The sequence below is a fragment of the Arachis hypogaea genome, chromosome 19, assembly GCF_003086295.3.
Source record: "Arachis hypogaea cultivar Tifrunner chromosome 19, arahy.Tifrunner.gnm2.J5K5, whole genome shotgun sequence".
NCBI lineage: Eukaryota > Viridiplantae > Streptophyta > Magnoliopsida > Fabales > Fabaceae > Arachis > Arachis hypogaea.
This window is the reverse complement of record NC_092054.1, coordinates 122,777,361-122,789,056: the sequence shown is the minus strand read 5'-3', so window position 1 is coordinate 122,789,056 and position 11,696 is coordinate 122,777,361. Positions and strand designations below refer to the sequence as shown.

At 41.1% G+C, this 11,696-nt stretch overlaps 1 non-coding gene across 1 annotated transcript; it reads right to left on the bottom strand.

Moving 5' to 3' along the window:
* Positions 1-956: 956 nt before the first annotated feature.
* On the bottom strand, positions 957-1,064 carry LOC112781221 (small nucleolar RNA R71). Its single transcript, XR_003192011.1, has one exon. It is a non-coding gene; the product is annotated as a small nucleolar RNA R71 (small nucleolar RNA).
* Between the last annotated feature and the right edge of the window lie 10,632 nt (positions 1,065-11,696).

Genomic DNA, 11,696 nt, shown 5'->3' with positions numbered 1-11,696 from the left:
ATCTATCTCAACTAACTAATTGACTTTTTGTTTGTTTCTTATCTTTTTCAAAACTACCTAACTAACTATCCCTCTCTAATTTTCGAAAATACCTCCCTCTTTTTTAAAAATTCTTTTTAATTAATTAATTGTTTCAATTTTTAATTTTAATTTTAATTTTATCTTAATTTTCGAAAATCATTAACACTTTTTCAAAATTAATTTTCGAAATTCCCTCTCCCTCATCTTCTTCTATTTATTTATTCATCTACTAACACTTCTCTTCATCTCATATCTCTGCTCTCCTCACCCTTCTGTTTGGATTCTCCTTTCTTTTCTCTTCTACTCTTCTTTTCTTCTACTCACAACAAGGGAACCTCTATACCGTGGTAAAAAAGATCCCTATTATTATTTTTCTGTTCCCTTCTCTTTCATATGAGCAGGAGCAAGGACAAGAACATTCTTGTTGAAGCAGACTCTGAACCTGAAAGGACTCTGAAGAGGAAACTAAGAGAAGCTAAAATACAACAATCCAGAGATAACTTTACAGAAATTTTCGAACAGGAAGAGGAGATGGCAGCCGAAAATAATAATAATGTAAGGAGGATGCTTGGTGACTTTACTGCACCTAATTCCAATTTACATGGAAGAAGCATCTCCATCCCTACCATTGGAGCAAACAATTTTGAGTTGAAACCTCAATTAGTTTCTCTGATGCAACAAAACTGCAAGTTTCATGGACTTCCATAGTTCCATCTGAAGATCCTTTTCAGTTCTTAACTGAATTCTTGCAGATCTGTGATACTGTTAAGACTAATGAAGTAGATCCTGAAGTCTACGGGCTCATGCTTTTCCCGTTTGCTGTAAGAGACAGAGCTAGAGTGTGGTTGGACTCTCAACCCAAAGATAGCCTGAACTCTTGGGATAAGCTGGTCACGGCTTTCTTAGCCAAGTTCTTTCCTCCTCAAAAGCTGAGTAAGCTTAAAGTGGATGTTCAAACCTTCAGACAGAAAGAAGGTGAATCCCTCTATGAAGCTTGGGAGAGATACAAGCAACTGACCAAAAAGTGTCCTTCTGACATGCTTTCAGAATGGACCATCTTGGATATATTCTACGATGGTTTGTCTGAATTAGCTAAGATGTCATTGGATACTTCTGCAGGTGGATCCATTCACCTAAAGAAAACGCCTGCAGAAGCTCAAGAACTCATTGACATGGTTGCTAATAACCAGTTCATGTACACTTCTGAGAGGAATCCTGTGAGTAATGGGACACCTCAGAAGAAGGGAGTTCTTGAAATTGATACTCTGAATGTCATATTGGCTCAAAATAAAATATTGACTCAGCAAGTCAATATGATTTCTCAGAGTCTGAATGGAATGCAAGCTGCATCCAACAGTACTCAAGAGGCATCTGCTGAAGAAGAAACTTATGATCCTGAAAACCCTGCAATAGCAGAGGTGAATTACATGGGTGAACCATATGGAAACATCTATAATCCCTCATTGAGAAATCACCCAAATCTCTCATAGAAGGATCAACAAAAGCCTCAACAAGGCTTTAATAATGGTGGAAGAAACAGGTTTAGCAATAGCAAGCCTTTTCCATCATCCACTCAGCAACAGACAGAGAACTCTGAACAAAATACCTCTAATTTAGCAAACTTAGTCTCTGATTTATCTAAGGCCACTGTGAGTTTCATGAATGAAACAAGGTCCTCCATTAGAAATTTGGAGGCACAAGTGGGACAGTTGAGTAAGAAAATCACTGAAACCCCTCCTAGTGCTCTCCCAAGCAATACAGAAGAAAATCCAAAAGGAGAGTGTAAGGCCATTGACATAGTCAACACGGCCGAACCTAGAGAGGAAGGGGAGGACGTGAATACCAAGGAGGAAGACCCCCTGGGACGTCCAATGATCAATAAGGAGTTTCCCTCTGAGGAACCAAAGGACTCTGGGGCTTATCTAGAGACCATAGAGATTCCATTGAACCTCCTTATGCCATTCATGAGCTCTGATGAGTATTCTTCTTCTAAAGAGAATGAAGATGTTACTGAAGAGCAAGTTGCCAAGTTCCTTGGTGCAATCATGAAGCTGAATGCCAATCTATTTGGTAATGAGACTTGGGGAGATGAACCTCCCCTGTTCACCAATGAACTAAATGCATTGGATCAACTGAGATTACCTCAGAAGAAACAGGATCCTGAAAAGTTCTTAATACCTTGTACCATAGGCACCATGACCTTTGAGAAGGCTCTGTGTGACCTTGGGTTAGGGATAAACCTCATGCTCCTCTCTGTAATGGAGAAACTGGGAATCTTTGAGGTGCAAGCTGCCAGAATCTCACTAGAGATGGCAGACAACTCAAGAAAACAGGCTTATAGACTAGTAGAGGACATGTTAGTAAAGGTTGAAGACCTTTACATCCCTGCTGATTTCATAATCCTAGATACTGGGAAGGAGGAGGATGAATCCATCATTCTTGGAAGACCCTTCCTAGCCACAGCTAGGGGTGGCAAGCAGGGAAGCCCGCCCCACCCCGCCCCGCCCCGCCCCGCCAGAAGCCCGCCCTTTGGCGGGTTGGCCCGTCCCGCCCCGCTTAGTGAGGCGGTCCCAAAATCCCAGCCCGCCTCGCCTAACGGCGGGCTGGCGGGCCGGCGGGCTAAGCCCGCCAAATATCTTTTTTTTTTTACTTTTAATTATTAAATAATATATATAAAAGTATAAAAAAATCTCTTCTATTTTTTATTTTTAACTATTATAATTTCTAAAAGTATAAACAAATTATAATTTTTATATTCACAAACATTGAAGTCTTTGTAATTATAAATATCTAATAAACATAATTATAAACCAAGTTTTCATCCAAAACATAATTATAAATATTGTTCCCAAAGCAAAATAAACATAATCCAAAACATAATTATAAATAGTCTCTAAAACAAAATAAACATAATCCAAAACACTCAATTTTCATCTTCATTCTCTTGTAAGTTGGGTTGGGAAAAGTTGGGTTTTGGCAAAAAAAATTGTAAAAATACCCCTTGATAAAAAAAATACTAAGCCCGGCGGGGAAGCCCACTCCGCCCCGCCAAAGCCCGCCAAAACCCACGGTTTAAGCGGTGCGGGTTAGGCAGGCTTTTGCTATTTGGCGGTCCTAATTTCCCAACCCAGCCCGCCTTTTTTGGCGGGTTACGCGGACCGGCCCGGCGGGTTTAGGCCCGTTTGCCACCCCTAGCCACAGCAAGAGCTGTGATTGATGTTGACAGAGGTGAACTAGTCCTTCAATTGAATGAGGACTCCCTTGTGTTTAAAACTCAAGGACATCCTTCTGTAAACATGGAAAAGAGGCACAGTAAGCTTCTCTCAAAACAGAGTCACACAGAGCCCCACAATCAAACTCTAAGTTTGGTGTTGGGAGGCCTCAGCCAAACTCCAAGTTTGGTGTTGAACTCCCATATCCAAACTCTAAGTTTGGTGTTGGGAGTCTATAAAATTGACCTGATCACCTGTGTGGCTCCATGAGAGCCCACTGTCAAGCTATTGACATTAAAGAAGCGCTTGTTTCAATTTTTATTTATCTAATTTTATTTTTATTTTTATTGTTCTTTCATGTTTTATTACGTTCATGATCATGTGGAGTCACAAAATAAATAAAAAAAATCAAAAATAGAATCAAAAACAGCAGAAGAAAAATCACACCCTGGAGGAAGGGCTTACTGGCGTTTAAACGCCAGTAAGGAGCATCTGGCTGGCGTTCAACGCCAGAACAGAGCATGGATCTGGCGCTGAATGCCAGAAACAAGCATAGAACTGGCGTTCAACGCCAGAAACATGCTGCATCTGGGTGTTGAACGCCCAGAACAAGCATCAGTTCGGCGTTTAAACGCCAGAATTGCATGCAAAGGCATTGTACATGCCTAATTGGTGCAGGGATGTAAATCCTTGACACCTCAGGATCTGTGGACCCCACAGGATCCCCACATACCTCCACTCACCTTACCTCTTCATAATCCTATATCACCCTCTCTCTCCATTCACAGTCATCCCTTCTGTTTTCCATTCACCACTCACATCCATTACTCCCCTAAAACCATCATACAACCCACCTACACCCACCCACTCAAATTCAAACCATCAACTCACCTCTATCTCTTCTTCTTCTTCTTCTATTCTTTCTTCTTTTGCTCGAGGGCGAGCAATATTCTAAGTTTGGTGTGGTAAAAGCATAAAGCTTCTTGTTTTTCCATTACCATTGATGGCACCTAAGACCGGAGAATCCTCTAGAAAAGGGAAAGGGAAGACAAAAGCTTCCACCTCCGAGTCATACGAGATGGAGAGATTCATCTCAAGGGTCTATAGCTCAGTGGTAGAACATTTGACTGCAAATCAAGAGATCCCTGAGATACCTCAGGGGATACATTTTCCTCCACACAATTATTTGGGAGCAACTAAGGGTGGAACATCAAGAACAATGAGGGAGGAGCAACAAATACAAGGAAGAGACATAGAAGAGCTTAAGGACATCATTGGTTCCTCAAGAAGAAAATGCCACCATCACTAAGGTGGACTCATTCCTTGTTCTTAAATTTTCTGTTTTTCGTTTTCTTTATGTTAAAGTGCTTATCCATGTTTGTGTCTTATTACATGATCATTAGTATTTAGTAACTTTGTCTTAAAGTTATGAATGTCCTATGAATCCATCACCTCTCTTAAATGAAAAATGTTTTTAATTCAAAAGAACAAAAAGTACATGAGTTTCAAATTTATCCTTGAACTTAGTTTAATTATATTGATGTGGTGACAATGCTTCTTATTTTCTGAATGAATGCTTGAACAGTGCATATGTCTTTTGAAGTTGTTGTTTAAGAATGTTAAATATGTTGGCTCTTGAAAGAATGATGACAAGGAGACATGTTATTTGATAATCTGAAAAATCATAAAAATGATTCTTGAAGCAAGAAAAAGCAGTGAATACAAAAGCTTGCAGAAAAAAAATAGAAAAAAATAGCGAAAAAAAAGAGAAAAAGCAAGCAGAAAAAGCCACAAGCTCTTAAAACCAAAAGGCAAGAGCAAAAAGCCAATAACCCTTAAAACCAAAAGGCAAGGGTAAATAAAAAGGATCCCAAGGCTTTGAGCATCGGTGGATAGGAGGGCCTAAAGGAAAAAAATCCTGGCCTAAGCGGCTAAACCAAGCTGTCCCTAACCATGTGCTTGTGGCGTGAAGGTGTCAAGTGAAAACTTGAGACTGAGCGGTTAAAGTCAAGGTCCAAAGCAAAAAAGAGTGTGCTTAAGAACCCTGGACACCTCTAATTGGGGACTTTAGCAAAGCTGAGTCACAATCTGAAAAGGTTCACCCAGTTATGTGTCTGTGGCATATATGTATCCGGTGGTAATACTGGAAAACAAAGTGCTTAGGGCCACGGCCAAGACTCATAAAGTAACTGTGTTCAAGAATCAACATACTGAACTAGGAGAATTAATAACACTATCTGAACTCTGAGTTCCTATAGCTGCCAATCATTCTGAACCTCAATGGATAAAGTGAGATGCCAAAACTATTCAAGAGGCAAAAAGCTACAAGTCCCGCTCATCTGATTTGAGCTATGTTTCATTGATAGTTTGGAATTTATAGTATATTCTCTTCTTTTTATCCTATTTGATTTTCAGTTGCTTGGGGACAAGCAACAATTTAAGTTTGGTGTTGTGATGAGCGGATAATTTATACGCTTTTTTGCATTATTTTTAGTATGTTTTTAGTAGGATCTAGTTACTTTTAGGGATGTTTTTATTAGTTTTTATATTAAATTCACATTTCTGGACTTTACTATGAGTTTGTGTGTTTTTCTGTGATTTCAGTTATTTTCTTGCTGAAATTGAGAGACTTGAGCAAAAATCAGATTCAGAGGTAGAAGAAGGATTGCTGATGCTGTTGGATTCTGACCTCCCTGCACTTAAAGTGGATTTTCTGGAGCTACAGAACTTAAAATGGCGCTCTTTCAATTGCGTTGGAAAGTAGACATCCAGGGCTTTCCAGCAATATATAATAGTTCATACTTTGGCCGAGTTTAGATGACGCAAAAGGGCGTTGAACGCCAGTTCTACGCTGCAGTCTAGAGTTAAACGCCAGAAACACGTCACGAACCAGAGTTGAACGCCAGAAACACGTTACAAACCGGCGTTCAACTCCAAGAATGACCTCTCCACGTTTAAACTTCAAGCTCAGCTCAAGCACACACCAAGTGGGCCGCGGAAGTGGATTTATGCATCAATTACTTACTTCTGTAAACCCTAGTAACTAGTTTAGTATAAATAGGACTTTTTACTATTGTATTAGACATCTTGGGACGTCTAGTTCTTAGATCATGGGGGCTGGCCATTCGGCCATGCCTGAACCTTTTACTTATGTATTTACAACGGTAGAGTTTCTACACTCCATAGATTAAGGAGTGGAGCTCTGTTGTTCCTCATGAATTAATGCAAAGTACTACTATTTTTCTATTCAATTCAACTTATTCCGCTTCTAAAATATTCATTCGCACTTCAACCTGAATGTGATGAACGTGACAATCATCATCATTCCCTACGAATGCGTGCCTGACAACCACTTCCATTCTACCTTAGATTGAATGAACATATCTTGGATCTCTTAATCAGAATCTTCGTGGTATAAGTTAGAACCCATGGATGGCCATTCCTGAGATCCGGAAAGTCTAAACCTTGTCTGTGGTATTCCGAGTAGGATCTGGGAAGGGATGGCTGTGACAAACTTCAAACTCGCGAGTGCTGGGCGTAGTGACAGGCGCAAAAGGATAGTAAATCCTATTCCAGTATGATCGAGAACCTCCAGATGATTAGCCATGCAGTGACATCGCATCGGACCATTTTCACAGAGAGGATGGGATGTAGCCATTGACAACGGTGATGCCCTTACACAAAGCTTGCCATGGAAAGGAGTAGGAAGGATTGGATGAAGACAGTAGGAAAGCAGAGGTTCAGAGGAACGAAAGCATCTCTATACGCTTATCTGAAATTCTCACCAATGAATTACATAAGTATTTCTATCTTTATTTTCTGGTTATTTATTATTATTATTATTCGAAAACTCCATAACTATTTGATATCCGCCTGACTGAGATTTACAAGATGACCATAGCTTGCTTCATACCAACAATCTCCGTGGGATCGACCCTTACTCACGTAAGGTTTTATTACTTGGACGACCCAGTGCACTTGCTGGTTAGTTGTGCGAAGTTGTGAAGTTATGTTTGGACCATGGTATTGTGCACCAGTTATTGGCGCCATTGCCAGGGAAAGAACGAGCAACAAATTTTACAACCTCAGAGTAACAATTTCGCATACCAAGGAGGGAGAAAGAAGAAAGAGAAAGAAAGAAGGGGGAAGGAGGGAGGGGGTGGGTGGCGGCGGCGTCTGGGTGGTCGGCGGTGTCTGGGTGGTGGCGCGGTGGTGGCTAGGTGGTGGTTGTGGTTTGGAGGAGGAGAGAAGGAAGGGGGTGGGGTTCAGGGGGGGCGCGAGAATAGGGTTTCGCGTGACCTGGGGGTTATAATTTGAATCCACGCGGCCGCGTGGGGCACACGGTCGCGTGGCTGGAGCGAAAAAGGTGGTTGACGCGATCGCGTGGATGACGCGATCGCCCGGAGGGCAAAAAGAGTAAATGACGCGATCGAATGGGGCATGCGATCGCGTCGCTGGAATTTGTGCTAAACGCACGAATCCGGCATCGTTTCAGCGCAACTCTCTGTCTCTTTTGGGGTGTTCGTGCAATCCATGGGACGCGGTCACGTCGCTAACGCGATCGCGTCGCTGACGCGGTCGCGTGGGATTGGTATTGTGGGAGGGACGCGATCGCGTGGGTGACGCGATCGCGTGGGCCATTTGTGCGAAACGCACAGTGGCCGCACGATTCCAGCCTAACTTTCTGGATGTTGGATGTTTACGCCGATCTCCAGGTCACGCGGCCGCGTGGATGACGCGGTCGCGTGGGAAGTGTAGTTCGCCATTTGACGCGATCGCATGGGTGATGCGGTCGCGTCGCGCACCCCTTTTTTTTTTTACGCATGAAAAATGCAGAATGCAATGATTAATGTGAATGCTATGCATGATTCCAGGTTCAATGAAGTAAAATAGAATTCAAAAACAAACAAAACTAAATAAATAAAATTAAAATTGCAAAAGGAACGATCATACCATGGTGGATTGTCTCCCACCCAGCACTTTTACTTAAAAACCTTAAGTTGGACATTGGAGGAGCTTCCTGTTATGGCGGCTTATGCTTAAATTCATCTAGAAATCTCCACCAATGCTTGGAATGCCAATAGCCTCCGGGGTCCCAAACTAGGCATGTGAAGCTTCTGAGCAGCTTCAAACAGGGTCTCGGGCTCCCGGGGTGACGAATGTCAGAATAGAATCCATGATCCCAAGCCTTGTTTTTAAATCCGCCTCTGTCTTGGTCTATATTTTTCCATCCGGGCGGTTTAGAAAGTAGATTCTCACCATAGTGACCAATCGTTTTCTGAGATCCATTCAATTGAGCTTGATACCAATCCGTGCACTTCAAGTTGAAGCGTGGAACCTTATTGAACCTTGTGCACCAGCTCTGAGCACGAGCCATTTCCCTCTTACTCTTAAAGCCGCAGAGAGCTCTAAGCTGGCCATCTGTTTCAAGCAAACCGTATTCAAGTGAAAAAGTAAAGTTAAAAAGTTAAGGATTGTACCCACTTGAAGCTTGTATTGGGTGGTAATGGCCTTGGGGAAGGTGTTTCTGGTGGTTCTGTAAGTTCTACTCCCTTGTGCTCTTCTGTGAATTCCTCCACTTCCTTGTAAGGTTCTTCAAATGCATCTGAGTCCTGGTCAAAGTCTTCTATGTCTTCCTCGTCACTTGAGTCATAGATTGGAGGTTGAGAGAAATCTACCTCCGCATCATCTTCGTATTCACTTGGGGAAGATTCTTCGATCTCAGAGAATTCACTTGCGGATGCAAGTTCATTACTAAGATAGCTAGACTTGTGACTATCATCATCAAGGAAATTTCTGTTCTGGGTTATTCCGTCTAGTTCTTCATAAACGACTTGCCTTGGGGATTGTGCAATATCCTCCTTAGCATCAACTGTAACGTCCTTGACGGAGTTCTCCTCAACTCTGGATTCCCATGGAGGTTCAGCGTCTCCTAGATCTTCAACCAACTCTTCTTCTTGTACAATGACAACTTATTCTACTTGTTCTAGTACGAATTCATGATCTGTCTTGTCTACTGGAGTTTCTAGTGTCTCCTTCATGCTACGCTCTTCATTAGACTGTCCACGTGGGGTTGTGGTTGGTCCTTGAATGTTCGAGCGTCTAGAAGCTAATTAAATTACTGCTTGCTCCAGTTGTCGAATGGTTGTTTGAAATTTATTCACTGTTTCCTTGAGGTGAACCTCTGATTCTTGGGGTGATGGATTTAGATATGAAACATGGGGAAGTGGTGGTGCTTGGGAGTGAGTGGATTGGAACAGGGGTGGGAAAGGATCATACGGTGGCGAATGGTGAAAAGAAGCTTGTGAGTGTGGTGGTTCGAGGTTATGTTGAGAGGATGGTCTATAGGCACGGGGTGGGACTTGTTGGTAGTTACAAGGTTGTCCACCATATCTTTCAGCTGGGTATGCATTGTAGAATGGTCATTGTCCGTGACATCTTGGAGGGTGTTATTGCCTGAAGGGTTGATTAGATCTTCTTGACTCCATCCATCCTTGATTGGTCTGACCTTGATACATATTCCTGCTGCAACTTCTATTTCCTTCAACAAAGTTCGAACCAAACTCAAAGCGAGAGGGGTGAGAGTTCATAGTAGCAAATAAAAATAAAAAGGAGAAACAAAAATAAATAAACAAGCAAAAGAAAAATATTTACAATAACCAATAATAAGGCACACGTTAGCAGTTCCCCGGCAACAGCGCCATTTTGACGTTAGGATTTTTGCCAGTAAAGAATTTCATAAAAACAGTCGCGTTGTAGATATAGTTTCTAAACCAACAAAAATCCCTTCGTACAAACGTTTTGGTTGTCACAAGTAACAAACCCCTTTTAAAATTGATAACCGAGTATTTAAACCTCGGGTCGTCTTCTCAACGAACTGCAAGGAAGTGTGTTCTTATTATTGGCTATAAAGGTTGTGTATCGGGGTTGAGAGTGAGGAATGAGTAATTTAATGACAGGTAAATTAAATGGCAATTAAAATAAATAAATAACTGTAAAGCGACTTTTGGTAAGGTATGAGAAATTAGAGGTCCTATCCTAGCTATCCTTATCAATGATGATGATGGTTGAATCTTAATTCCACTTCGTTAACCCTTACTAAAGCAAAGGGAGGTCAAGGGGTAAATTGATTTGATCTTCGGATCCTATTTGTTTCCTAAGAAAAGGTTGGGATTATTGAAGTTCAACTCAATTGGCAAGATAACAATTATCAATTATGCTGTTGAATTGGATAACTCCTGAGTTACTGATTTCTTAACCAAGACCAAAAGGGGAAAATAAAATCTACTGGAATAAAGATGTCTTCAGAGTAAAAGCGACAATAGCATAAATAAAAGAAATCAATATTAAACTGAAATACCTCAAATAATATTAATAAGAGAGTAATCTGTAACATGAAAGGATTCATAAAGTAACTTGCAAAAGTAAATAAAAGGAATATTGAACCTGATCAAAAGAGATAATCCTGAAAGCGAATAAAAATCCTAAATCTAAATCCTAATCCTAAGGAGAAAGGAGAGAACCTCTCTCAAAACTAAATCTAAATCACGGAAAGTAAAAATTGGCGAGCTCTCCCTGAATGGATGCATTCCCCCACTTCATAACCTCTGGTTATGCCTTCTGGACTTGGATTTGGGCCAAAGAGGGCTTCAGAATTCGCTATGAGCATTTTCTGCAATTTCTGGTGCGTGGCCTCTGTCACGCGTCCGCGTGGGTCACGCGGTCGCGTCATCTGGAGTTTTCCTTGTGACGCGGTCACGTCGGTCATGCAGCCGCGTCATATGTGTTATGCTTAAGGCGCGCGGTTAGGATTTTTGCCAGTAAAGAATTTCATAAAAACAGCCGCATTGTAGATATAGTTTCTAAACCAACAAAAATCCCTTCGTACAAACGTTTTGGTTGTCACAAGTAACAAACCCTTTTAAAATTGATAACCGAGTATTTAAACCTCGGGTCGTCTTCTCAACGAACTGCAAGGAAGTGTGTTCTTATTATTGGCTATAAAGGTTGTGTATCGGGGTTGAGAGTGAGGAATGAGTAATTTAATGACAGGTAAATTAAATGGCAATTAAAATAAATAAATAACTGTAAAGCGACTTTTGGTAAGGTATGAGAAATTAGAGGTCCTATCCTAGCTATCCTTATCAATGATGATGATGGTTGAATCTTAATTCCACTTCGTTAACCCTTACTAAAGCAAAGGGAGGTCAAGGGGTAAATTGATTTGATCTTCGGATCCTATTTGTTTCCTAAGAAAAGGTTGGGATTATTGAAGTTCAACTCAATTGGCAAGATAACAATTATCAATTATGCTGTTGAATTGGATAACTCCTGAGTTACTGATTTCTTAAACAAGACCAAAAGGGGAAAAATAAAATCTACTGGAATAAAGATGTCTTCAGAGTAAAAGCGACAATAGCATAAATAAAAGAAATCAATATTAAACTGAAATACCTCAAATAA